We start from the raw sequence: 25,831 nt of genomic DNA, 5'->3' as shown, positions 1-25,831 counted from the left end.
GAATGATCTGCATTGGATGTCAGAATGTTAGCGTAAAGTTCAATTCGTTCCTCAATAAAGGCAGCACATTCTTTGTGGTCTCAACAATCTGGAGAAATCAAGGAGTGGCTGGTTTCAAATGATCATATCTTATGCCCACCCTAATTCACTCTTACCTCTTACCTGCCAAATGTCCACCTGTTAATAACCTTGCCTTGTACATCAAAGGGATTCACTAAATACATAAAAACATGAATGGACAAGTGAACACATTTAGTATACGATTTCATGATCAGACTTTTTTTTTTTTTTTGCAACGACATTAACCTCTAATTGATGTCTGTGACTTCCTTTAGACCTGTTGTAGTCAACAACCCAGGATCCTCCACTGAGCTGTGCCTTCTAGAGCCTGAGTGCACCTATGTTAACATAAGATTCTCTGAAATTTGAGCAACATGATAATTCTGACAAATAGGAGATCGTTGAAACAGAACATGCCATTATGTTGTCATGAGACAAAGATATGAATGCCTCCCAGGTGAGTGCAGGGAGGATCGTTTGACGAGAGTCAGGCTTCATTGGCAATAGGTAAATAAATGAATCTCCGCTCCAGTCATCCCTCACTTAACTCATGAGTGATGAGAAAACACAAAAAGCAAATACCTTTTAGATTGCTTCTCAGTCTATCAGAGCATAATCTCTTTGATACTTCAACGTTTTATAATCTATATTTTGTCCTTTTTGATGTGTTCTTGTGATCTTGACACTGCTCCTGACTTATTGTCTTAGTCTTCCCTATAAATTGAGTTCACATTATTCCTCTTGGAAAGATATTCACCTATATCAAATGAACATTTTAATAAGATGTTCCCATTTCATTTTCAGCTGATTTAAACCAGCAGCTGGGCTCCAATTTGCAAGTTGAATTTGCCTTCTCTAAAATGCCACAGCTACAAACTAATACAAAATTTGCTGTCCTTAATTCTCCTAGGATTTGATAACTTGCAACAGGGGGTTGGGTAAAGGAACATTCATATTTATTTCTTGAAGGGCTGGAAAATTATCTTTTCTTAAAAATGGAGAACAATTTCAAGTGATGTGCATGCATGTATAAATTTAAACTGCATATGTACACCCAGAATAAAATCACACAAGGCAAGATGATTATGTTTTATAATTGAAGGTTTTGCATTGAATGTATTTCCCTACATCATATTTATGATATTTAAAATACCAAAATCCAGAAAGCCTGCATAAGGAGACAGTCATAAAAAGAATACATTTTTAATCGAGTAAAAAATGTAAACAGCAAAAAGCTTCTCAGCCATTTTTAATACTTTACATATTAACAGCCACCTAAAGGATAATTTAAGCGGCAAAGTGTTGTTCATGTATTATATTTTTTCATTTAATGGTTTCAAAATTAGATTTAAATGCTCATAATTGAATAAATACATAAGTGGAAGTTTTATAGTGAGGCACTGTTAGGATGTACTGGAGTGTCATGTTACCAGTGTTAGTTATTTAAATTCTTTTCTTATATGTAGTATTTCTGTAATAAAGGAGTAAATTATTTTAAAAGTAAAGAGTTATAGAAGATAGATATATTTGCTTACCATCAGACATAGATTTCTTCATCATAAAATATTTTTTTAATAACTATCCATTGAACAAATTGTTAAGATTTACTGATTTCATGATCTACTTATAGCTCTCTTTAGAGTAATACAATGTGTGATGTACTGTTCGGGCCTTTTTTTTTTTTTTTTTTTTTTTTTTGATGATTTCACTAGTATACAGTCGTCACCCTTTTATCCAGAATGCAGTTTGGCTTTCTGTAGTTTCAGTTACCTGAGGTCAGCTATGGTCCAGAAACGGATGATCCTTCTGACATTATCATCCAAAGGTCAAAGTAGCCAAACCCTACATCCCAATGCTTATGTCCGTTCATCTCATTTCATCTCATCATGTAGGCATTTCATCACAGTGTCACAAGAAGAAGGGTGAGTACCGTACAATAAGATATTTTGGGAGAGGCCACAGTCACATAACTTTTGTTGCAGTATATTGTTATAATTGCTCTATTTTGTTATTATTTTTGTTAATCTCTCACCGGGCCTCATTAACCTTTATCATGGATATGTATGTCTAGGAAAAATAGGGCATATATAGGGTTTGGTACCATATGTGGTTTCAGACATCCTGGTGGTTTTGGGAGGTATCTCCCTCCCGTAAGGGGGGGATGACTGTACGTGCTGCTGACAACATGAGGGACCACTTTCAGAGCCATCAGTGACACGGCAGAGCTGAGCTCATTGCTGGTGTTCACCATGCTAGTATCAGCCTATCTCTTAGTGCCCCCTGTGTCAACAAAAGAGCAAAATTACAAGTATCTTGACCCCCTCATCTGAACAGAAGAATGCAAGTAATCTGCTCTTTGTAGGTTTTGCAAAAACAGTTGAGATTATACATAATCTTATTCTTATTCCTCCCTGAAGTTGCTAACCTGGACTGCGGGATCACTATGCATTAGAAAGTATTTAGCAAGGCCTTGACCAACTAACTGCCCTTTAATGAGGTCCCTTAGTAAAATATCTGCATAACAGCTAAATCTACAGAGATTTGGTAACTGAAATACAAAGAACAGAAATGCCCCTGAAGTACAGAGCTGAAACGATTATGTCGTATTGACAAATGAGCACATAAGACCTAACTACTATATTATGTAATCACACATAATTTAAAATACACTGTTTCATAATATGGTTTACGTAAACATTCTGTTGTAGTTAAATACTATAGATACCTCAGCACTAAGGCAGGTCACTATTATATTACAGATATTTGTGCAAGAAGGAAGAATGACTTCAATATATCTGAAATAGTAAACGTGTGTCAGATCAGTTGAAGTACACATTCACAACGGCAATGGTATTTCATTCCTTCTAGAAAATTGGAATGACATATAGCATAAGCTTTTACATTATCACATAATGAAATATTATTCATACATAAATGTATATAATATACAATATACATAATAAAATAAAATAGAGTTCTCAGAGAAATAAACTTTTAATATTTGTTTAGTAAGGAAATCATGTGATTAGTTGGTTATATAGTATGTTAGAGCTCATAATGTCCAAGAGTTTTGTTGCACAGATTTAGAAACATACACAAAAGAGGTCTGTGAGGCTCTCACTAAGGAGTAGTTCTTGTGCCCACAAGATCCCCAGGGCCCACACACCCTTCCTGTTCTTAATAAAGTAATACAAGGAAACCCAATGAGCATTTTTTTTTTTTTTTTGGCTACTGTGCTCATGTAAATTAGAAACAAGCAATAACTTAAGAAATGGTATTACCTATGTAGGTATATATGTGAGTGTATTTGCTATAGACGTACTCTTGTCTTCATTAATATTCGAATATTTGACAGCATTCTTTTAGATATTTAACAGCAAATATTTTGGCATAAGAACTGTAATGATTCCACTTATATGTTCAAAATTCAATCCTATTATTTCTGTTGCTCTTCTACTTCATTAACATTCTCACGAGACTCCTACATTAGTTTCCTAGGGCTGCTATAACAAATATAATAAACATGGTGGCTTAAAACAACGGGAATCTATCCTTTAACAGTTCAGGAGGCTAGACATCTGAAATCAAGGTGTTCACAGGGTTGGTTCCTTGTGGAGTCTCTACAGAAGAAATTGTCCCATGCCTCTCTCCTTGCATCTGGTGTTGCTGGAAACCCCTGGCATTCCCCAGCTTGTAGCCCTGTGACTCCAGTCCATCTCCATCAACACATGGTCTTCTTCCCTGTGTGGGTCTGTGCGTCTTCCCATCCTATAAAAACATCAGTCAATGAATTTATGGCCCTGCTCTAATCCAGTAGGACCTCATTCTAACTTAACTGATTAAATCTGCAAGCATCCTTCTTCCAAATAAGGTTACATTGTATGGTTCTGGGTAGATAAGAATTAGAGGAGGTTACTATTCAACCCACTATACAGCTCCCTCCTGAGGAACCGGTGGAGTCACGTGGTGCTCTGGTAACTACGTGATATTAGAAGCTCTCTTTTCCCTCTTTCAGGATATCTTCAGTGGTCTTGACCCTGAAAATGTGTTGCCTCACATAGACCTAAGGGAAATAGAGGAGACTTACACTGCCTTAAGAAAAGCATCTAATAACATAAATCATTTAATTATACGGGAACATATACCATTTTAGAAAACATTTTGTTTGTCCATCAGTCCATCAATCTATTGGCATAATTTTTTTTTCATATCAGCATCTAAATTCTATGCCAGTCATTTGTGCTTAAATCTGCGAAAAGATTAGAGAAAGACATTTCTTGCAAAGTCCTCAAAAATCCCAACAGTCATTTGATTTAAAAATCCTAGTCATTCCTTCCCAGTCATTGCAGGGCACTGAATGGTATGTATAATTTAGGGACATAGAGAGAAAGAAACTTTTGTATGTTAAATCTCACAATATATCCCTCTCTGAAATACCCCCATGGTAATCTGAAGAAAGATAATTCTGTAGGTTGCCACATTATCACTCTTAGGTTGTCTCTATTTTTTTTTTTCTGGAAAATAATCTAATCACATTATCTATCTAATTGCGGGGTTATGCTTTAAAACCTTACCCTTTGAACCTGAAGAAGAAAACAAAAGAATTATTTGGATCTGTTTATAAAAATTTCTTTACTTATTAATTCACTTAATAAGCAATAAGTACTTTATCTCTTATTCAGCAAGTTATTCTTTAAGAGTTGAGATGTTTAGGGGGTGCCTGGGTGGCTCAGTTGTTAAGCATCTGCCTTCTGCTCAGGTCATGGTCCCAAGGTCCTGGGATCGAGCCCCACATCGGGCTCCCTGCTCGGCGGGGAGCCTGCTTCTCCCTCTCCCACTCCCCCTACTTGTGTTCCTGCTCTTGCTGTGTCTCTCTGTCAAATAAATAAATAAAATCTTAAAAAAAAAAAAAGAGTTGAGACTTTTAGGGAAACAAACAACTGTGAAGGTGTATTTATATGGACCAAGTATATGAAATACCCATCAAATTTTGAACTGATTTCAATAGATACCGAACCCAAGAGCCTACTTAGTTTCTTTTTAGGAATTTTTCTAAACTTCATTTAAAGTCATTTGGAAAACATAAGATGAGATTCTTGAGGTAATATAAGAAAACCTTATAGTTACCTAAGTGTAAGTCATGTTCTCAGTCTTACTGAAGAAGTTGGCATTCCACAATCTGCCTGCCTGAAGGTTCCTCAGACTCCCTGGTGGGCCTGTCCCTAAAAAGATGGCAGGTGATGTTTCTGATTGAATGAATGTAATTATGACTGAATGAGCATCCTTATTTTGTTCTCGTTAAAGAACACATGATGTGTGGATGATACTCAGTTTGCAAAATGTTTACTGTCATTTGCAAAATGTTTTGTCGCACGGAACCACCAAAATTAATTTGCATATGGAGAAAAGTAAACAAAATGGAAAACAGCCTCATAACATTAATCCAAACTAAGGTTGTTCAGTAACTGAACTTTAATTGGTTGCTAGTCTAATCCTTTTTTTTTTTTTTAAGATTTTATTTATTTATTTGACAGAGAGAGCACAAGCAGGGGGAGCTGCAGGTAGAGGGAGAAGCAGACTCCCCGCTGAGCAAGGAGCCCCATGCGGGACTCGATCCAAGGACCCTGGGATCATGACCTGAGCCGAAGGCAGATGCTTAACCGACTGAGCCACCCAGGCACCCTGCTAGTCTAATCCTTAAAGAGACTAAATAACTTTCAAAAAGAACTTAATGTCAATTCTGGATGTGCATGTTTTTGTTTGTTGGTTGGTTTGCTTATTTGTTTCCTGGGTAGTTATACCTCAAACACCCCAACAGCAAACGGAGGAAACATATAAAATTGGGAAGTACCAGTAACTAAGACAACCTGGTACGATGGTACACCTGAGTCAGAGTGGTTATTGTTTCAGTTAAGGAAATTGTTCTATGAGCCAGTTTTGAAAGCAACATCCCCGATAGTGTTGTAATTGTAAACTGCAGAAGAGTCTTCACATGTATCCTTACATTTGAAAAGTGCTGGCCACATCATTCTTTCAAGACATATTTTCATGTTTTCCAGTTTTGTTACATATTTGGGTATTCTTATTTTTTTAGAATTAGTCTCCTTTTAAACATAAATATATTAGAGTTGTTCCATTTGAACTCATTCAATCCTTCTATCCGTATCTTTTGCCTAATTTTTAGGGAAGGAGACAAATAATCTTCACTGGTTAGTCTACCTTTGATCTTCCTTACTGTCCTTGATTTTTCATCAAAACATCCTACAGATTGACTGAATGATGTTATAGGGAAGGAGACAATGCTGGACATAAGTGCTGAGAGAGACATAATGTGAGAGGAGATTGGTATCACTTTCACTTACATGGTGTGGTTTTGGAATAAACTGGGATTTTCTAATATCAGCCAATTCTGTCAGGAGCTTGGTTGCTTACATGTCAAATGATTCATGGTATAACCCACTGATACATAACACTGACAGACTATAGTTATTTGCAGTCTTGAAACATTTGTGATTTTGAGTAGATAAGGGTTTTATGAATAGCTATTTTTATCGCAAGGATTATGTAATAATATTATGGGTTTTTAACAAGGATTGAATGAAAAGATTTTTCTTCATTTGAGGGAAAGCATCAAAACTAATATCTTGGGTGTGCCCTTCTACAGCTGTAATACCAAACTGAATAGTTGAGAAAGAGACTTCAAACACTTATGGGATCATTTCAAAAAATGAATGTTCTATTGGTTCTTCTCTTGGAGCAGATTTTCAAGAAAAAGAGAGCTTTTATGTCTGTAAAGTTATTTTGTTAAAAGCAGGACAAAATGGGAAAAATGATAAAAGCTTCATGTGAAAATTCTTTTCTTTTGCATGAAAGAAAATAATATTCAGATTACAGAAGAGTAAAAGAATGCTTGCCCTTGATGTCTGATATCATTGGTGACCCACGTGTCCCTAATATGGCCCCAGACATGTCCTTGTCCTGTAATGAAGAATTCGGAATGAAATATATGAGATAACAGAGGTAACTATAATAAACTAATACTTTAAATACTTAATATTTAAAAACTTGATGATTGAAGTAGATCATACCAAACAGTATTCAATCTATCATTTTAATCTGAGATGTTAATATTTTTTAAAATACTCAGGATCTTGTGATATTTTGGGTTTTTCAGTCAGGATTTATAATTGCTGGTTTGTTATTGTTTTTATTTTTTATTTTTATTTATTTTTTTTAAGATTTTATTTATTTATTTGACAGAGAGAGACACAGCGAGAGAGGGAACACAAGCAGGGGGAGTGGGAGAGGGAGAAGCACGTTTCCCACTGAGCAGGGAGCCTGATGCGGGGCTCAATCCCAGGACCCTGGGATCATGACCAGAGCCGAAGGCAGACGCTTAACAACTGAGACACCCAGGTGCCCCTGTTTTCATTTTTAATTGATAAAATACTATACTGAAAAAAAAAAATGAGTGGGCTAATGAAAAGAAACCAAAAGTTTTTTTTGTTGTTGTTTTGGTTTGGTTTTTTGTTTTTTGAGATTTTATTTAAATTCAAGTTAGTTAAGATATAGTGTGTTATTAGTTTCAGGGGTACAATTTAATGATTCATCAGTTGCATATAACACCCAGTGCTCATTACATGACATGCCTTCCTTAATGTCTATCACCCAGTTATCCCATCCCCCTACCCACCTCCCCTCCAGCAACCCTCAGTTTGTTTCCTACAGTTAAGTCTCTTATGGTTAGAAACCAAAAGTTTTTGATAGAGCCATTGGGCTCTCCTTCCCAGTTCCTTCTTCCAACCTTTTTATGAAATCCTGAAATGTTTTTGCTTACTCTCTGACTTTCCACCCAGTATGAAACCATACTTATGAAATATAAGGTTTATTTCAGGAGAAACTTAGAAACAGAGGCTTTGGAATAACTATCCGACATGGTAGTAAAAAGGGTTAATGTTCAGGACTATGCACAGAGGGATCAATTGAACCTTCAAATACAAGAGTAGAGATGTCTCAAGCTCTTTGTCCAGTTGCTCCCATGAGGCTGGCAAGAAATCTTATGCCTGTCCTATCTCCTCAGGCAGGGGAGAATGTTTCTCTGGAAAAACTGAATGACTCTTGAAAACTCTGCTTTACTGCCTTGTAACACAGCCAAAAAAGCCCACAGCCCTGTCCACATACACAGGACTTCCAAACAATATTTAATGCCCTTCTTTTAAATAAAAATAGATGTGGAACACTATTCCACATGGAACACTATGGAATACTAAATATGTTCAAAAAACCCTCTGAAATGAAAGAAAAAGACAAAAAAACTGAAAGCACAAAACTCATTTATATGTACAAATAACACAAGATCTGGAAGGAAACATTCAAAACATTTTTAAATAACATACTTAGGAGATAAGATTTCACAACTATGAGCCTAAAACAGGAGCCTAAAAAAAGGAATCCTAATATATACATTATTATATTATTAATAATTAACATATTAATAACCATAATTAAGATATTTTATATTTAAATAGGTTTTCATTTGACTTATATATAAATTTAATAAATGACATTATATCCCAGAGTTTATTCTTAAGAGATTTATTTCATGGGATGGCAATACATTCTAAAAGAGGAAAAAATAGCCTGGTGAACAAATCACTTTGGTAAAGGCAGTGGGTGATAAAATTAACAGGTCTCTATAATGAAAATTGTCTTAGTTATATTTAAAATGATTTTATGAAAGATCAGTCCCCCTGAAGGTACAGTATACAGGGCTTGCCAAAGTGTTTGGCAATGGAACGAACCATTTTGAACAGATTATCTAAAGGGAATAGTGTTCCTCGAAAAAGGCCATGGGGAATGCTGACCTGTGCTTTATTTATTGAGTTATATCACAATATAAATTGCTTATTTAATTTTTGTATATAATCTGAAGAGTTGATGTGTGTCATAAAGTGTCCATTTTTAATGTAATATATTAAATTTTCATTTGTTTTTCCCTTGACTTGTATCCTTAACATTGCCATATTGCAAGTATCTTATAGAATGATTTAAATTATAGTTTTTCCACTTGCTTCAGAGTAAAGTGTTTATTAAAAGTAATATTGGAAAAAGAAATATAAAGGTAATATGTAAGAGCAGAAATTTTCTCTGAATTGTTTTGTATTGAGCTTCTATGATTTCATAGCTTTGGGGGGCAGTGTAATGAAGCTGTCTCTGAATGACCTATTTACCTCTAAGTTAAGGATTCTATGCGCCTTAGTTATTTCTCAAGAATAGAATATCTAAATATAGAAGAAGCCTTAAAACCCTTCAAGATTAAGTGATATGAAGGATAACCTAAACAAAAATAATCCATATAGCCATCACACAAACAAACTAAAAAAACCAAAAATATAACTAATGGATTTCTAAAGTCAAAGGCATGTTAGATTTTAAGTATCAGAGAGGTAAATTGCATTATGTTTTTTCTTGAGTTAAGACTTTCATGAAGACGTGCAGGAACTGAAACCCTTCAGTCTGATGGTTGCTCCAGTTCAGTTGTCTCTCGCTTCATGCTCTGTGACTTGCCTCTTCCTCCTCATCTAAACCTGTTTGTTATCCACCTTGCACACCCTGCCATAAGGAGTATTACTTGGTTTGCCCAGCTGGTCAATAGCATTTAGGTCTCTTCAGAAAACAGATGATTTCTAAATTAACAGTGGCTGATTTTCTGTTAAAAAAAAAAAAGATGATCTTTTTGAAAAATGTTCTCTATCACGTTTTCTATCCCAGCCCCCTAACATCCTCCATTGGCAGAGAGAGAGTGTATGCTTTCATCAGAATCCCAAAATGTTAATCACAAATCTGTGTTAAAATTTTCCCATATGTAAATATAAATTTGTAATTTTTGTAAGGAAAATATTAAAATATGAATTTGAATAGAAATAAAAAAATATAAACTATCCTTGCCTATGGAGGGATTGAAATGCAAGACATGAGAATTCATTTAGACACAATATTATTTTGTCTTTGCATTGATTTTGACGTAATGACCTGAACTCACATAAAAAGAAAATTTAATGAAAAATAAAGACAAAAGGTCTTAATGTATTTCTAGATCCAAATCAAATAAAAACAAAAAGTTAGCAATATTTTTAAGTAAAGTATGAAAGTAATCTTGCAAATTATCACTTTTATGATTCAACAAACATTTATGTTCAACCTACATAAATACAGAGGCATATCTTTACCAACTCCACAATATTATGTATGTCAACTTGTTCTATTTTACCATTTACTTATGTGGCATCATCTTCAAAAAAGCAAAAAAAAAAAAACTTTATGATATTTAAATTGTTCCATAAAGACCAATTTATATGCGTTTATTCTTACCAGAGAATTTCTTATGATCCAAGACAGACATTACGACAATGATATAAGGAAAATAATCAGAACACTATATCAATAGACACTGTTTTCAAAATACATGCATATCATAGAAATGTATAGATATAATAGAGATATATAGCTGACCATGAGAATTGATGACAAAATTGGAGAAGAAATGAAAAAGCATGAAACTTGGATATGTGATGCCAAGTTCTAGAATGTACAAACCTTACTTCACAGCAAAAGTGCAAAGTGGAATCTAGTAATTCTCCTCAATATCAGAAAGCTTCTGTCTTTCACATTGGTTCTTCTCCCACTCTGGAGAAATTTCTGGGTTTTGCCTTATTCCGGCATTGTATAGGAAAACACATGTCCTTATGCTGGCAATAAAATCTTCAAATCAATAGACTGGCATGGTTTTCCCAGATCCATCATAAAACATATTCTGGTAGAACATATAATTATTGGAGTAATGTAAGGAAGAGCACAAATAAATATTTAAAAAAATCCCTACACTTTCTTCTTTTATCTTTGTTCTGATTTCTGTTGGAGATGGAATTGCTACAAAATATGAAGAAAAATTTTGAAATTTAAATTGTGAATATTTGAGGGGCAACTGGGTGGCTCAGTCGGTTAAGGGTCTGAGTTCGACTCAGGTCAAGATCTCAGGATCTTGGGATCAAGCCCTGCATGGGGCTTGCTGCTCAGCAGGGACTCTACCTGTCCCTCTGCCCCTCAGCCTGCTTGTGCTCACTTTCTCTCAAATAAATAAATAAAATCTTTAAAAAATAAGTAAGTTGTGACTATTTGATTTGGAAAATTAGGTTTAACATGATAAGATTTATCGTGATTCATCACGCATCGTTAGCTATATACACTTAAACTCATTTTCACAGGCTTCTCATATTCTAATAAAACCACAATCTACTCTTTCTAGTTAATGATTTTATTGAATATACATGTTTAAATATCATTGGAATTAAAACTAAACCTCAATTTCAGGAAGAATTCATTGTGTTTTAAAATGGATTATATTTGATCCCCTTAGCGTCTTATTGACTTAGTAAAAAAGTGTTTTCAGCCTTTTGACTTTTGAAAATATTTCAATTCTAACGTCTTTTACTTCATAGCTAGAACTTAACTGTATATGAAGCAGAATTAAAGTGAACACGTAAAAACAGAACATAAATTTGGAAAGACTTATAATGACTATAATTTATTATTTCTAGCTTAGTTTATAGAAGCCTACCTTTCTAATTATAGGAAGGAAAAACCTTGTTTTACAAGTAGTTAGTATAAATAAAAGCTTATATTACAGGATACAGATATTGAAATATCTGTAGGTGTTTCCTGATTGTATAAGATTGTATAAGGATGTTTGAATCAGAAAATTGATCTTTTTGGTCTTTTAACTCCCGCAAAGTTTAACTAAATTTCATATAGTAAAAGAAAGATATATATTGGGGGTTACATTTGTGAGAGAAAATTGACACTATTAGACAATGCCATATATTGTATTTTTTTACCTCTGTTCTTTCAAATTATAAGCCCACCTTCATGTAGTATTCTTACAACAATAAAACAATGCTTATGCAATAATTTCAAGACGCATGGTATCTAAAAAGCTAGGAAGAATTAAATATGGCATCCAAAAATTAGCTTTCATACGTTTTTGAAAAAAAAAAATCAATGAAATCAGACACTTTAAAATATAACTCCCTTACTTGTCATTCCTTCTCTATAATCTGTCTCTTTTTGACTATTTTAAGTTTTATTCATTTTATTCATTTATGCTATATTTTCTGAACTCTATATTTAAAAGGTGTTACAGTAATAAAAAACTAAATAGCATACACTATCAATTGTAATCTATATTTTTATTCTATTTTTAGAATTTCTCTTTCAATACCTACACATACCTGCTCATTTGAAATACTACCTTATACTATGTTGACAAATTACAAAGCAAACACAGTATTTTTCAGAAAATTTCATTTCATTTCAACTTGTAAATCCTTTAACCTTCTTAAATGTGTTTAACTTCAATAGTCAGAGAGCCATATCTATGTCACTTCAAAGTAAATTTTTGCTCTTGGTCCTTTTCAACAATTTTCATGATATTTGCTAATTTTAAATGACCATTCTGCTTTCTAGAGACTTCATCTTCATTTTCTTGGATACAGTAATTATTTAAAACACAAAGCTGTGACAATGTGTCATTGTAGTATTAATAACAAAACATCATTCTCTTTTCAAATTTATACCTGCAGTTTTATGGATGATATGATTTCCGAGACTTGCCTCACAGCATTTCAGTGATGACAGAAGTAAATACAGACAGAGATGAGTTAAGTTTGGCCATGATTAAAACAATAGTTGCATATGGGTAATGAATACATAAGGGTTCCATACACTGTTCTACTTTTGCATGTTAGACATTCTTTGAAATAATGTTTAAAAAGTAGGATAGAATTTATACAATGCTATCCCTTACTACTCAATTCTTAAATTATGATTACCATAAAACCAGAGTATGATAATATCTATTCTGAAACCAGAAAACTGAAACAAAAGGGAATAGTCTTATATCTGCACTTCATTGCACTTATATATAATTATATATATATAACTATATATGTATTTATATGTGCAGTATACATTGATTATTCATATACATGTAGAATTACATATATACACATTTATATATATAGATAAATTTACATATGCAATATGTGTGGATTTACATGAATGGTAGAGGCTTACAGATGTCCCCATATGTCTGCCTTTCTCCATGGAAATAAAAGATTTAGCTAAGCTGTTGATGCTAAGTGTTGCCATGTAAATTAGATTCCAGCTAATGGGATGTGAGTGAATGTTTTAAATCCACATTCCTGGACACACTTACTGGGCTTGTACTCTTCAATGTACGAGAGCTTATTCTTTACTTCTTTTTTCACTTCCCACAAGCTGAAATGTAGAGGTGTATATGTGCCTTTCTCAACTATGTACACGAGGGCAACACCATCCACATGATGAGCAAGCATATGGAAGGCTTGGGGTACCCTACACTAGCCAGAAACAATGCCAACTTTGGACTGTTATAACATGGAAATAAACATCTTTCATGTGTAAGTAACGTATTCTTGAGTCTTTAATATAACAGCTTTTCTGTAACCTAAATACCATGAGTATTTGATACTTAGAAGTGGGAAACTGTTATAACAATGGTCAGTGTGGTCAAGTGTCAGAATAAAAAGACATAGCTATAGTAAAGTGGAAAATGTGCAACCATTTTTAGATAAGAAATGGAAGCCAGATTAAGATATGCATTCTCATTCAATATATCACTCTTCTCAAAAGTTCTTTATATAGTTCTGCCACTGAAAACTCCCTACTGGCCGTCCTTCTTACCAGGATACCAGTTAAAACTATGTTGTTAGATGTCTTCTTTTGTCCATTTCTGCCTACACTCTCTCTCTTGAGCTACCAGGGCATTTAATGTATCATATAATATCATACCATATTTTACATATTCCAAATATGCAGCATTATTTCTTTCCTTGGTTCATGAAACAATCAATGCACATTTTTATTTGAGTAACTAATGTTTATGATACGCTAAGATTGGTGCTGGGAAAGGAAATATTCAAGCATATAGGTCTAAATAGCCTATCTCTAAGAGCTATAGTATATGATTTGAGAACTAATTTGATAAAGTTATCTGCCTTACCTGTTTAATGCTGGATAATGGAATTGTACATTACTCCTTTGAGAAACTACTTGTATTTTAACAGCTATTGTTCATGATTTAGCCTAGATGGGTAAATATTAGGACGATGCAGACCACCGTGCCATGGTCTGAAGAAAAGCCTCTAGATAAATACTCATTATCACAGCACATGCATTGAATTAGGTTAAGACTAGCTCTTTCTTTCTAAAAGAAAAGAGCTGCACTGTCATATATAGAAGCCCCTGGCCACATTATTGACCACTTAAAATGTCACTAGCCTGGAAAGAATTGAATTCTAGGCTTAAATTACATGTCAGATTTCAAGGACGCTTAATATGAAAAAATAATGAAAAATATTTTGTTAATAATTATTTATTTATATTAAAATGATAATATTTAAGGTTACATATGTTGTTAAAATGAATTTTATCTTTTTAAGAACTTTTTTAAAATGTGGCTACTGGAACATTTAAAATTACATACATACATACATTTGTAGCTTGCATTACATTTCTATTGACCAGTGCAACTCTACAGAATTTTCTTGTTTACTCTATTAATAATTTGATAAAATGAAGCTCTGCAATTACGTACTAGTGGTGCTTATTTTAGAATTCTGGACTCTCATTTAACAGCAGAGGACTGTGTCTACTAGAAGGTAACTCAGTGAACCTTGAAGGTTTATCAAAATATGTAATTTAAAATTAATGCCTGAATAACAAAGTGACTTCTGTTTTTTTCTTTAATGTTTACTTCACACTGGATGCAGGAATATGTCTCATGCATAATATAAAATAATTCTTAAAATGCCACATACACTTAAGGTCAAGCAACACAATGTTAATTAGGCAACATTTGAATATAATGTTTATCCAGTATGAACATGCAGTTCACACACAGTGGGCATGAACTAACTAATAAATGGTACAGTTGCAGGGTGCTTCAGCAGAAGATACTCAGTTGAAGGAAAGAAGCCTTGTTAGAAATTCCCTGGCTTCTGTGCTATGGGAAGCTTTTTTTTTTTTTAAAGATTTTATTTATTTATTTGAGAGAGAATGAGAGAGAGAGAGAGAGCACATGAGAGGGGGGAGGGTCAGAGGGAGAAGCAGGCTCCCTGCCGAGCAGGGAGCCCGATGCGGGACTCGATGCAGGGACTCCAGGATCATGACCTGAGCCGAAGGCAGTCACTTAACCAACTGAGCCACCCAGGCGCCCTATGGGAAGCTTATTTTTGAGATTTTACTTATAAAGAAAGAAGTTCTCTTCCCGACAAAATCACAAAATTGAAATAAATTTAAAAGAAGAAAAATTCCCCTCTAACAGACGTGGTCCTGGTTTACTCACGGCTCAGAAACAAGAAGGAAACCATTCCTGGGTTCCAGCCTAGCCAGCAGTTATAGGAGGGTTGGCATCAAAACAAGGACTCTTAGAAGCACAGATACTGTGGGCGTGGTAGTCAGCTGAGACCAACTCCGTAACAGCAGAAGGAGCAGCTGAGAATTCTCTGAGTGCAATGGAGAGAAGCCACCCCTAGGCAGAATCACATGGAGTTGCAAAAGAGAACCAGCATCCAGAAGAGAGTTTTAGGACCCGGACAGGAATATGTCACCTAGCCGCATGCTGAAGTGTCCTTCTCCGTCCCTAGTGAGGAGGAAAGAGACATTTGCACAGAGCCGTGATGCTCATTAATTATAGGATTCTGCCCATCTGTCTCTCTCTCTTTTTCTATTTGATAACTTTTAGAAAAATGACATTCTGTTCTCATTATAGAGAGTAGATTTGGGCACTGTCAATGAATTTTTCTTTCTTTTCGTTTCTTTTTATTTTTTTGGTCTTAAGTTCAATGACTCCTTCAGCTATTAAATATATGTTGGAATGCAGCCAGATATAACTATGTATGTATAAATAGAAATGATATTTGGAAATTTCACATATTACAATTGCTGCCAAAATTATTCTGCTCAGTGGATAGAAAATATATCAGTATACCTTACGAACTGCTTTCTGAAGGAGGCTATTCCCATCTGGGTAGACTACTCATGACATCTACAATAAACACTCAATGCACATTTATTGAATAATGTCTGAAAATGAGGCATTAAACCATTGGAACAAGGCTTCAAATCTTAAATTATAATATATTTCTATACTGTCATTCCTTGTTTTTTGAAGAATTAACAATAAGAAATTTGCAACGATTCATGTGAAATCCAAATGTTACTCAAGACATCACATTCCATCTAGGAAATGTAGAGAGTTGGGCAAGCTTCATTCTCTCCCCCACAACAATGAAAAAAGAAAAAATGGGCAAATTGGAAATTAACAACTTTTCTTGAAACAATTCAGGGTAAGCAAATCAGCATGTGGGGAGAGATAGGTCCCTGCAGGGGAAAGATCTCAGCATGTGTGTACCTGGGACAGAGCTGCTGGATGCTATCTAAACCAGGAAGAAGACTCAACTAAATATTTTTAATAAATTGCTAGTGACCAAGTGTGGCTGCTATGGCGCATCTGGCGTAAGAAGGTTCATCTTCTCTTAAAGTCTTTGCCTCCCTGAAACCCACCACCACTTTACAGGGAGGACTGGAGAGGAATCTGAGGAGGCTTCTCTCCAGGTTCTGGCTGAGAGATGGAACAGGAGTCATGCTAAAACTCTAACCTTCTCCATGTGCCCTGTCTACCCTATGGATCAAGAGCCTTGTTATTTGGAGAAAAGAACAAGAACACTGATGACTTCTGAAAACTGAATAGAAGAAAGGAACAGGAAAGAAAACAAACACAAACAAACTCCATCTCAGAGGAAGGGGCAGAACTTGTAAAGCTATACACCTAAGACCAGGTACCCAGCACCTGCCAATGACTGAGGCTTAATCAGAAAAGCAAAGGCTGTCCTACCTTCAAATTTGGAATGGTGGGCTCAGAGACGGAGTCAGTGGAAAGTATCAGTCTTAGAGAAGCTCAAGTACTCACCCCTGGAGTATCCTCAATCTTTTGTATTATCTTTTCTTGGTAACCTTTGAGTGTTTAAATATTCCTTCAGTCCTACAAGATATCCCAGCCTCATTCTGCCATTTTTTGTTTCTGTCTAACATTAGCCATTTCTTGCAATGAACAAGCATATAGTGGTATATCAATCTTTGATATTTCCCTGGTATAACATATTATATATATATATAACATATATACTATACCATATTATTTTTAATTGCATCTGCTTGATGTCCCTACTCTTTATTAAACTTCTTATTCTTTTTCTCTTTACCTTCTTTTCTCATTTTACATTTCCTTCCTGGGCAATTTGATCCATTCCCAAGGCTTAAACTTCTTTGCAAATATTACTTGCCCTCTAACTATGTTTTAAGTTCTTGAAATTAGGACCATTATTTCCATCTTACTAAACCTGATTTTCTTGAATATCCAGAAAAATCTCAAACAATATATAAAAGTGTATTCATCACATTCTGTTAACTCCTTCCTTGCCTTGCATATTAAATGAATTCCCATTTGCTTATTTTCCCAATCCAGAAATCTATAACTTTGTCTTTAATTTTCTTACTCCAATGAATTCTCCAATTCCCCAACATCAACTAAATCACCAGGTTCTGTCAACTTTCAGAAACTTTTTTTGTATTTATAGTATTCTTCTATGACTACCGTCCTTGCACTAATCCTAGATAAAACTGTCTCTCCTAGATTATTACAGAAGCTTCCAATCTGTTCACCCCCTCTCTACTTTCTCTTTTGATGTCTTTCAACATAACACAGCTTGTCTTTTTCTTCTGAAATAGCATCTCTATGAGTTTCCTGTTGCTGCTGTAACAAATGACCACAAAGTAGGTGGCTTCAAACAATGCAAATGTACTCCTTACACTAGTTATCCAATATTTTGGACTTCTGAGTCCAAAATCGTTGCCACTGCACTGAAATTCAAGTCCTTCAGGGCTGTTTCATTCTATGTTCTCACGGACAGGATCTGTTACTTTGCCTTTTCAGCTTCTAGAGGTGCCTGCATTTCCTGGCCCGTAGCCCCATCTTCCACCATCAAAGCAGCAAACCTTCAAATCTCTCTCTTCTTTCCCTTTCCATTGTCACACTACTTTCTCTGATTTGTTCTCTTGCTTCCCTCTCATAAGAACCTTGGTAATTGCAATAAGACCATGTGAACAATCCAGGATAATCTCTCCATCTCAAGACACTCGGTTTAATCATATTTGCAAAGGTCCTTTGGCCATATGAAATAACGTGTTCACAGATTCTGGGGATTAGGATGGGGACATCTGTAGGAAGCCGTTACCCAGCTTGCTACAGAATCTACTAAATACACATATAAACTTGTTCTTGCTTACCTCTTCCAATGGCTTTCACCAACACCCAAAAATTGCTACCAAATTTTTCAAGTGCAAAAATGTGATAAGCTGGAATATTGTTTATTTTTTAAGTCACTGCAACTTTCCCAATGTTGGTGTTATATATTGGCTTTACTAGTATATCTATATGCATTTTTCATAGTGTTTCATATACATTAATGGTTATTTTTTCCTCTCGATGGCCACTCATACTTCAAAAATAGATACAGGGGCATCTGAATGGCTCAGTTGTTTAAGCGTCTGACTTGCTTTCAGTTCAGGCCATGATCTCAGGGTCATGAGATCGAGCCCCTCGTTGAGTCCTGTGTTGGGCTCCATGCTCAGCGTGGAGTCTGCTTGTTCCTCTCCTTCTGCTCCTCCCCTCACTCCCTGGTAATGCTCTCTCTTTTCTTTCTTTGAAATAAATAAATAAAGTCTTTTAGAAAATAGATATAAACATTCAAAAATACTTATTGCCAGCCATAATTCTAAGTGCTGGGGAGATGGTGGAAAATAAAAAAATAAAGAATACCTACAATAAACAATATAAATAAATATATTACATTACCTAAAATTAGTTATAAGTGTTATAAAAATAAAGTAGGATAAGGGAGAGGGACTGAAGGCAGCAAAAGAGGCATTTTAAATTAGGCGATCAGGTGACAGTTGAGTAATATCTTAAATGTTGAGAGTAAGTCAGCCACACAAACATTTGGAAGAAAATTAGCCCAGGGAAAAAAGAAAGAAAATATTAGTCTTGATAATGTGTTCAAGTGTCTCGGAAAAGTCCAGAATGGCTGGGGCATAATGGGGTATTAGAGACAATAACATGAGATGAGATTGGAGAAGCAGGTAGGTGGGCTCCCCTTCATGAAAATTCCCATAGACCATGAACAATTGCTTGGGGTTTTGTCTGGGCTTAATCAGAAGCCATTGATATTTAAGGAGAGTGACATAAACTCACATAGTTTTGGAACAGATAATACAGCTGTTTGGGGAAGACTGGAATAAAGAGGAGTACAATGGAGAAAAAGTTATTGCAATAAATCCGGTAAGACATGACTAGAAACAAAGAGAATCATCCACTGTACAGACACGGCATGTAACATGTAACAACATTATTCTGGCACCGGGGATAAGTGCAAAGGAGACCAGAGTAATTAGTATCTCCTTTCTAAATTGTGACGTGAATCCCTAGAGCAGAATTTGTTTCTTCACTCAAGTTTCCATTACTCTTGATATAAATGTCTTATCACATATAATTGATCAAACTGGCACTTACTTGTTTGCTTTCCAAATCAAACTTTGGTCTTCACATGGAGAGGATTGTTTATTTTAACTTCAGTATATTTTCTACACTTCCTGTTCCCAAACCAAGCAAAAATAGAAGCATATCAGAATGTTTTAATTTTTTTTTTATTTTAAATAAAGAATACAAACACTCTTAAATTAACTGTAATCATCACTGACAGGACAGTCAAGTGATGCTTATGGCAAATAAAATTATAACAAATTTTCACTCTTACTAGAGCAAAGTAATTAATTCAATTGGATAAGTAAATGTTGATATTTTACATCTATTGTCCTTATAGGTATGGGAAGATAAAAAAAAAATTACTAGGTCTGTGTGTGTGTGTGTGTGTTTGTGTGTGTGTGTGGGGTTATATAGCTTTTTATAAAGCCAGAATGGCTTAGGCTTCAAAAAAGTCAAGCATATCTTGGTAAGCACCAAACAGTTTCAAATAATTTGTACCTTTGCCCAGAGTAAGTGATGAATTCAGTATTTGAGCTCAGTTGATTCAATTCTTTAAATATAGTGTACAAAATATTTTTTTTTAAAGATTTTATTTATTCATTTATTTGAGAGAGTGAGAGAGAGAGAGCACATGAGAGGGGGGAAGGTCAGAGGGAGAAGCAGACTCCCCGCTGAGCAGGGAGCCCGATGTGGGACTCGATCCCGGGACTCCAGGATCATGACCTGAGCCGAAGGCAGTCGCTTAACCAACTGAGCCACCCAGGCGCCCGTGTACAAAATATTTTTGTATTGATTTTATTATTTCCTACTCAATATTGTAGCTTCTGATGACGTAGAAATTAATATTTTTCTTTTACATGTATACTAATTAAATGAAAAGACTGATTCAAATAAATAATGAATTTGTATAGGAAGAAAACCATATTTGTCAGATTCTTACATTAAATGAATGGAATAATGAATCAGTAACTGTGAAAATATTGGAGGTTGGTTTAAAATTACATGTCTTGTCCAAGTGGGAGAATTGACAATATTTTCAATTACTTTCCACAGCAAGAGTCCTTGAGCAAATCTATACCATTGGGTTCATATGTTAAGTTAGATGATCTTGCTACAATGTGATACAATGATTCCGAAAATATTGGTATCTGTCCTCAAGAATATTTATATAAAGATGTATGCTTATTTCTCAAAACTATTTAGTCATATCATTTTATAATGTTCACAAATGATATATTAGCTTATCTGTAAATTATTAATATCATCACATGGCCATAAAGAATTACAATAATAATATCATCAACTAGGTAAAATATTTTCATAGATATCCCATAACAATGAATACAATGTCTTTACATTTTAATATACAAATAAAGCCAGTCATTTTTTTTTCTGGTGAAACATAAGCTTTGTACTTGAGTAATTCTGAATAATTTCTTTGATAGTAAGAGCTAATTATACTTATTTACACTGATATTTAAGTATTCTGTTTTTTTTTCCTTTTTGTAAAACTGAGGTATGACATATTATATTACATTAGTTTCAGGTGTACAACATAATCATTCAATATGTGGATATATTGCAAAATGATCACCACAATGAGTCTAGTTAACATCCGTCTGCCTGAAGGACTTTCTTTTATGTTTCCTATAGTGTGAATCTGCTGGTGATGAGTTCTTCTAGATTTTGTGTATGTTTAAACATCTTTATTTTGCTTTCACTGTTGAAATATACTTTGATTGGGCACAGCCATATCAAGAGTCACTGGTGGTATTAAAAATACCTTAGCTACTGCGTGGTGAAATTTGCAGTAGCTCCCTATTACCTGGAATGACCTCTCCAGTTTTGCGTGGGGCCAGACTTATAAATTAAATGCATCCTTTGAATCTTTGAGTGTGACATCTACTTGTGTCATTCCCTTGGGATACAATATGGCTTTTTATTTATTATCTTGATAGTGGGGAAGGGGCAGTTTCAGAGGCTTCCATATGAATTTCCTACTATAGTAGCTCTTATCTTATTGAGAGTGTTGTAAACAACCAAGGATGTCCATTTAAATTACAATCTGAAGAAATGACTATGGGGTGGGTCTCTGTACACAATGGACAAATTTTGGAATGGTGCTGGGTTAAAACTCCAATTATTATTTGATCCTTACGTTTGCCCTATATCCAACTGCACTTAAAAGAACTTGACAGCCCACTTCCCCAGTGTATGGTTACCCCAGGAAATGATCATAGGTTTCTTGGAAGACTGTGAAGATAACACCTGTTTACTCTTTTTTTTTTTTTTTTCCTGGTGTTACAATGCATTCTTCCAAAGGGGATTGCACCTCTCTATCGCATGGGACTGACTTAGATCTAGACATGGGCAAAGTGTTGACTTCAGCACCTCCACTCTTAATCCCTTTTAATGATGTATTAAATACTTTGGCTGCCCATCAGTGTAGTTCATGGAGACACCAAGTACTACAAGTCATCTCCATGGATACCTGCTGGTCATATCCCTGATTGACATTCTAAACTTGTTTCCAGCTAACACCACCACACTTACCTTGCTTCGGATGGTTAGGTGTTGTCAGCTGGCCTCTGCTTTTCTGAGGTCTTATTGTCCCTATTACTACTGGGGGAGACAGTAGACCCAAAATGGAATCACTTGTATCCAACTACACATCAGCCAACCAAGATTTAGTACCTAACCTAACGGTAGTTTCATCCCTCCAAGAATGCAATCTTTAATCAGTGAGCATTAAATTATCTGGTCAGCACTAGTGAGATAATCTGCCCAATAGACCCCCTTCTTTTCCCCTTAGGAAGGTGATTTTGTCTGAAACAATGCATTCTTTCCTAATACTTTTCTTTTTTTCCTGTTCACCTTCCATTTCCATTTCTACAGCTTGACGGGGCTTCTTTCTGTTCTTAGATGGGATGATGCTCAATTCATGATTTGTTAAATAAAGCCAATTTCATCTTTAAATTTACTTGGTTGAATTTTTGTTTTTTAATACTAATTAAACAGCTACTACTGAGATTTTATCTGATTCTAGAATCTGTCTTCCCCGTTGCATTTACCATGTCCTTGGTAACTGGAGGCTGCTCAGAAACCTCTCCTAGAACATGGTTCTAAGGTGGGTTTATGATGGATTGATTCTAACACACCCATGTCTCTGAGACTTTTGGTCCATCCCACTAGTTTGTCATGGTACTTCTGGCATCTGTACTCTATTATGAACCATCACTTTGGTCACTTTTTCTAAGCTTCCAAGAGTCAAGCATGATAGAATTGTCAACAGGGTCCTTGCCAGTGTTTGGGTCTCGTATAATGTTTACAAGCTCTTCTATCCAACTTTCTATCCCCCTTTCTTTTTCTCAAGCCCACAGGATTCATTCTCAGGCATTCTTACCAGGCATGTTAGTCAGTAACAGCCCCTTTAACATATAATCTTTCTTCTCCATTTATTGTCTTCACATATTCCCAGTACACTTATGCTACAATTTGATCCAAATTATTCTATCACGGTCAGGAGGAGAGAGGACAAACCCGGTGGTGGAAAAGCATTTTCTTGTAAAGTAGCTGTCTAATTGGAATGTTCTGCCTTTTCTTTCAGCAAGAGGGTCTCTCTATTCCTACAAGGGCGTATGGAGCATATTGGGAGATACAAATGGTACAGGAGAAATCGAGGAGTCAACGTTCTCGATGCATCTACCAAGATACTCTTGTACCACATTGAAGGGCCCCATTCCTTCCCTGTCAAAGAGACTTTAATGTGTGAACCTTCCCTGATTGTTTGCCACTCTCAGACTTAAATGTTGTACCTGTTACTTGGCTGTGTCTGTTTTTGAACTGCAAGAGATGAGGATCTATTTAAATACCGCGAAGTCTCTCTCTCACACTTGCCTTAAAATCGCTAATCTGATTACCCAAGGTTGTTATTTCTACTCTTAAATGAATCAGTCATGCTGAGAAATAGCCATCCAGTTCTATAGTTGCTATTTCTTCCCATCCTTCTCAAATTCCCCAGACAGGCAATTGTATCAGATCCCAGTTCAAACACATTGGAATCACATTGCTATGATTGTCAGAGATGTGCATTACTCTACTACCACCTGGGGTGGGGTACTCCTTGCAATTAGCTGGCAAGTGATGCAAAGCCAAGACCTTATCCTTTGAGTCTGTTTTCTAGGAGCACTTACAGCACGAAGTGCCTTAGATCAGCTTCCCTAGAAACAGAGTGTAAGATGGGAGTTCCTGTTCAAGTGATTTATTGTGGGAGTACTCTCCATGAGAAATGCACTTGGGAAATTGCTCCACAGAGTTAGTCCTGCCTTGAGGCAAGGAGCCTGCATCTTGTATGCAAAGTCTATGCCAGGTGGGAGTGGGGATGTCTCCCTGAGTGAGCTGGCTCCCTTTGGCTGAAGTAAATTCTCTGGAAAAAGAGGCAGCTGTGAATTTTTAACAGTTAACACTAACAGGCTAAGGGATAGATGCTCCTGCTGGTAAGAGGGAACCCGGTGGACCCTACCAGCATCCACTTTAGGAAGTATAACACCATGAACATTCTGTGGTTCTTGAGGCTAATGCTTTTAAGGCATCAATTTCACTCAATAAATGTTTACTGAGCACTTACAATATGATAAATTCTGTAATTGGCCCTACCTTAGCATAGTTCTCTATTCTTAAAGAATTTGACAGTGGAACAAAAGATTAAACTAGGTACTCTAGTTATAAAATATAGGGCAGAATGTGGAAATTGCCATAGGTCTAAAGTAAAGGGAGATTAGATCAAAGAATCATTTATTTTAGAGAAATACTTCAGTGGGTTCATAATATAATAGCAAGGGGTTTTCTTGATATTGCAACATACAAGAACTTACTGTCCCTCATTGTGAAATTAATGGTTTTATGATGTTTTATTCAATTAAGTTCTACAATTATTTACTAAACATCAGCTTCTGTGCATATAGAAGTATACAGAATAAAACTCAGTCTCTGACTTCATGAAGTTAGCGTCAACATTTTATTTTGAAGGTTATTTTTTCTTCTTGATTTAACTGGAGTGATTAAATAGAATTTTTTTTAATTAAAGGTTTTGTTGTTAAAGGTTGTTGGTATTGCTTTTAACAAAGAATCTCTTAGTTTCGAGAAAGGAAGTGAAGTTTTACTTAGGTTTATGCTAGTGAGAATAGCTGAGGGGCTCCAAAGATAGGAATTCCTTGCATATATTTCTTCGTACACATTTTAACAACTACTTTTTAAACAGTATTGACATACATTACCGATACTCCATTACTCCCAAATGTCAGTGAAATGTAGGCTGGTGTTTTGCTATTGGGACAATGCAAGCGTCACGGAGGTATTTGGTTAAGAAAACAAAAGAAAATACCTCAGTATAGAATCTAACTTCCTCTAGAAGGGTAATTCCAGTCAGAGGACAAAGGAGCTTAGAAAAATGTATAGTTACATTGATCATTCTTTTCTTCTATATTATTGTTATAACTTTTGAGGCTCCTTTTCCCTTAAGAACTCTGTGAAGAGCATGCATGGATATTATGGTATTTGTTTTACAAAATGGAATATTACATTAAAAGTAAATTGTCTTTTCCAAGTTTGTATAGATATTTGATATTAGTTGATATGACAGTTGAGATAATACAGTTTCCACCTCAAAGCTTTTGGTAAGAACTATCGCTTCATGAAATTAAAATGTTCTTGATTTCTCAGGATAGTCTTACAACTAGTATTTTTAATTATTGTACAAACAACACGTTATTTTCTCTTCCAGGTATCTTGTCAATCTGTGTTGATAGATGTCAACTCACAAGTATTCCAGTTTGGGTTGAAGTCAGTCTCCATTTCATGTTTGCATTTGAATTTAGGTCTGTCACTAGTGATAAAGAGTGATGAATGTGGTATTGCCATGTTGAAAGATCATTAAATGTCACTCCGTGTCCTGGCAGCCAAATGGCTGGCAGAAAGTCAATGATGCAAACTCAGCTTGGAGTGTGGAGAGTAGAGATGGATCTAGGGCAGCACAGAGTCATGCAGGCTGTGAACAATCAATCAATCATTCCA

The 25,831-nt window shown here is 35.3% G+C and overlaps 1 long non-coding RNA gene across 1 annotated transcript in view; it reads right to left on the bottom strand.

Annotated features, from left to right (window-relative positions):
* Window positions 1-3,110: 3,110 nt before the first annotated feature.
* LOC116643832 overlaps window positions 3,111-25,831 on the bottom strand; it is a 42,581-nt gene continuing 19,860 nt past the window's right edge. Inside the window, exons 2-3 of the long non-coding RNA XR_004301637.1 lie at window positions 19,787-19,866; window positions 3,111-3,828 (exon numbers count right to left, since the gene is read on the bottom strand). This is a non-coding gene — a long non-coding RNA (uncharacterized LOC116643832). The remainder of the gene's footprint in view (window positions 3,829-19,786; window positions 19,867-25,831) is intronic.

Source organism: Phoca vitulina, unplaced genomic scaffold (genome assembly GCF_004348235.1).
Source record: "Phoca vitulina isolate PV1807 unplaced genomic scaffold, GSC_HSeal_1.0 scaffold27, whole genome shotgun sequence".
Taxonomy (NCBI): Eukaryota; Metazoa; Chordata; class Mammalia; order Carnivora; family Phocidae; genus Phoca; species Phoca vitulina.
The sequence above is the reverse complement of the archived record's forward strand: the minus strand, read 5'-3'. Positions and strand labels throughout refer to the sequence as shown.